Source organism: Primulina huaijiensis, unplaced genomic scaffold (assembly GCF_012295235.1).
Source record: "Primulina huaijiensis isolate GDHJ02 unplaced genomic scaffold, ASM1229523v2 scaffold43103, whole genome shotgun sequence".
NCBI lineage: Eukaryota > Viridiplantae > Streptophyta > Magnoliopsida > Lamiales > Gesneriaceae > Primulina > Primulina huaijiensis.
Genome location: NW_027360406.1, coordinates 1 through 3,736, shown reverse-complemented (window position 1 = coordinate 3,736; position 3,736 = coordinate 1). Strand labels below are relative to the sequence as shown.

The 3,736-nt window shown below is 37.9% G+C and overlaps 1 long non-coding RNA gene across 2 annotated transcripts; it reads right to left on the bottom strand.

Annotated features, from left to right (window-relative positions):
- Window positions 1-1,187: 1,187 nt before the first annotated feature.
- LOC140969936 (uncharacterized) lies at window positions 1,188-3,736 on the bottom strand. 2 transcript variants are annotated; one of them, XR_012174031.1, is made up of 4 exons: window positions 3,691-3,736; window positions 3,215-3,593; window positions 2,701-2,906; window positions 1,188-2,487 (listed from the first exon to the last, which is right to left on the bottom strand). It is a non-coding gene; the product is annotated as an uncharacterized lncRNA (long non-coding RNA). The 2 variants fall into 2 exon arrangements; XR_012174030.1 differs by lacking the exon at window positions 3,691-3,736 and having other exon boundaries at window positions 2,701-2,934; window positions 3,211-3,344.

The following is a 3,736-nucleotide window of genomic DNA, read 5'->3' as shown; positions in this document are numbered from 1 at the left end:
ACACAAGTGAGCACTCTAGTCCAAGGGACATTGGGATACTTAGACCCCGAGTACTTCCACACAGGCCAGTTAACTGACAAAAGTGACGTCTACAGCTTTGGAGTAGTTCTTGCAGAGCTAATGACAGGGAGAAAGCCACTCTCCAACACTAAAACAGATGATGAAAAGAGCCTGTCCACGTTTTTCTTGATGTCCTTAAAAACCAACCGCTTGTTCCAAATCTTGGATCCCCGAGTACGTAGAGAAGGGAGCTTAGAGCAACTCCAGGCCGTTGCAGAACTCATAAAGAGATGCCTTAAGCTACAGAGCGAGGATAGGCCCACGATGAGAGAAGTGGTGATGGAACTGGAAGGTTTCCGGAAGTTTTCGAACCATCCATGGATTCAGCCAGAGGTAGAGGAAGAAGTTGTGGGATTGATGAACGAGGAAGAAGCAACAGACTTGTACACTGTGACCATAAGTCCTGAGCCTAGCACTGGGCCTTGCACAATGCAGCATACGGGGACTCCCCCTTTGATCCACGCAATAAACAGCCCCCGCTGATTAGTTTTCATCAATTTGCATGTGGTGAGAATTTTCGTAATTTATGTCTCTCCTTGTTAAGCTTTTTGAGTTACGGGCGTGTCCGCATTGCGCTCTTTATGCTTTTCCCTTTTCTGAAACACTAGGTATTATCACCTCAATTCTTGAGGTGTTTGTCCAGGTTTGCAGCTAATATAAAACAATCAGCATAGTAACTAACTCTAGTATTATTGATGTGGGAGATAGACACGGACCACACAATATGATTTCATACACACAGAAGGAGATTTCCCAAACAAGAACAATTTTTGAGCCAAAAACCATCACCAAGAACAATACAGTTTTGCCTTCCTATAAATCACACACAATCAGTACTTGGTGATAATTTCAAAACCAGAGCATTATCTCAAACGTGGAACAGTGACAGTAAAAATAAAAAAACCAGTATCACAAACCCACAACAATCAATCAAGCAAATAAAACATTCCAAAAACTCCAACAAAATAAGTAGAAAGCACAACTTCAATCCCCAGCCAATCACAGCCCATTCAACAACACCAAACCTTACGAACTATTGTGTCAATCCAAAAAAACCACAATCATCAGGTCAATCGCGTAAAAAAATCATCACGTCGATCGCGTAAAAAGCTTTCAGGTTAATAGGAATCATAAATGGCTCAATTCCAAGAATTAGATTCAAAAATTGAAAGAGACCTAAAAAAAAAGTTACAAAAACCCATAGATATTATTTGTGTGGACCTTGACAAATATACATATTAGATTTCATCGTCAAATTTGCAAAGGTAATGAACTAAGGATTGATCCATGTGCTAATAGTTGCAACCACACCACAAATGACTAAACATTCAATCCACAATCTCAAATCACAAAAAAAATTCAAAACAAATAAACAGGTCTGTAATTTAATTACACACTACAAATAAAAGAAACAATTGCACAATTTCCTCCAATTCGCCAAACTATAAGCACACGAATCAACCAATCATAAAAAAAAAATCGAATAAAAATACACAAATAAGCAGACAAACGATTAAAAATGAAACAATTGGAACAAAAATACATTACTACCGTCAAAGTAAATCTCCTTTAACCCATATAAAAAATGTAGATAATTCTAATAAAAAAAGCAGTCAAGAGCAGCCTCATTCTTCCAAAATACAAAAGTCCTTTAAATTTCAGCAACGACAAAGCATAACACTGTTTCAGTACTAAGAAGCTCTCAGATGCTATACTTTAATGCGACTCAATAAGTTTTTTACAATATCCATAAAAAGTACATTCACACTCAATAGTGGCTGGTGCCTCTTTAGATTGATGTTGGAGAATGAATTTTGTCATCACTCAGGAGCAGAAAAGAGCACCAAAGAATAAATAAAATTGCAGGAGCATCAAGAGAATCAGAATGCAATGTGAAAATTTAAAATCACATTTTTGCCTAGCTTTGTTTGATACCGCATAAGGCAAATATTTTAAAGTGTGAGCACACAACAGCTTAGAAGATTATTATTTGCAAGTACTTGTAAGGAATAAAATAACAATATCTGTGCTGCAACTAAACTCTGCACGAAGGACAAGGGAACTCTTTGCCAACAAGTCCACGCTGCATCAGGAGCATGAGAATTTCCTTTGATCATTTTGTAGGACTTTGGAAATCAGATTCACCTCCATTCCCTATATCAGTCATGTCACCATCATAAGAGTCATCTTCTTCAGCGCCTGTCTCTTCATCCAACAAGAACTCCTTGGTAGTGTTATTGGGTAACCCCCTACTGGGTCGGATAACTTCTTGGGTTTCTTTGCAAAGGTGAAACCAAAACACTCACAGAAACCACCCCATTTTCTGTTACTCAGCTCAACCGAGTTCTCCTAAATGTCACAAAACTAAGAGTCTGAAAACCGAGAAGTTGCAATACACAACCAGCGAACAAGCTCGATCTCAAAAACCTGAAGAAACAAAAATAACAAATCTAAAAATTAGGACCACACTGTTAATTAAACAACCGATAAAAAATGCATGCCACAGCTGCAGCAGCACATTGTGACCGTTACAGCAAATGGAATTACTCCATTTCAATCTATTTCAGCAGTCTGCAACATATCACAGAACATACTGAGATATATTATGTATTCCAAATTTGAAGTAAAGTAAACCACTACCTCTTCTAGAAGGAAAATACGCAAATTGTGCTATACGATCAGCTACACGATTCCTCAGGATGCCATTCATCAAAATGCATGAAACAACTGATCCAATAGAGCCCCTCGCAATTCGATGAGAACATATCGAACCCTCTGTTTTCAGTTTGCTAAATGTGACAGTATACGAAGGAAGATATATCATTGTGGACCAAGCCTTCAATTTCCTGCTTTTCCAAGTCAATTATTCCTCAGCTTTTTGCAACCACAAATCATACAACAGTAAAAAAACAAAGCCAATGGAGTACTTTCTCAAATCAAGATGGCAATATCATAATTCAAAAAACGCGAAAAATAATTGTAATTTTCTCAATCAGGTCCATTTAAATTTTGTCCCAATTTCAAGAAATGGCAAAGAGTCCACAAGATTCAGTGAATGACATAACAAAGGGAAAAAAATTGATGACCTAAAATTTGTAAGTTCGTAAAAGAATCCAATCAACAGAGAAGCCTAAGCTCAAAAGAATTTACTCACCTTACCTCCCCTGCGAATTAGGATAATGACGAAGGATGGAAACAAAAAGAAGCCCTCGCTCAGAAATCAGGAAACAATCCGGCTCTCAGAAATCCATAAAAGAAACTCCAAGAAATCATTAAGCAAATGATAAGAACAACGGAGAAGCAGGTGAGATCTCCACTAATTACCGATTCCAAAGCAAGCCCTTTTATTTATTACCGTCGAAATATATTTCGGCGAAAATTCAGCTAACAAAGACAAGGGGACTTAGGAAAGAATTGACGAGGAAAAAAAATTAAGCGTGAGCCCCAATTTGAACTCCAAAGAGTAGAATGATCTGAGGTTTTTGCTAAGATATGCGAAGAAGCCAATGTTTTGAAGAGATTATGCTCCCCTCCTGCAAATCAATGCACTTACTATCCAATTGATCGCGTTTCATACGTAGAGAAGCTGAAATAGAGATGGGCAACAAAATAAACATAGTAGAAGCTTACGAATGGCAAGAAGGGGGAAAGGCACGCAACAGAGGTAAAACCGAGA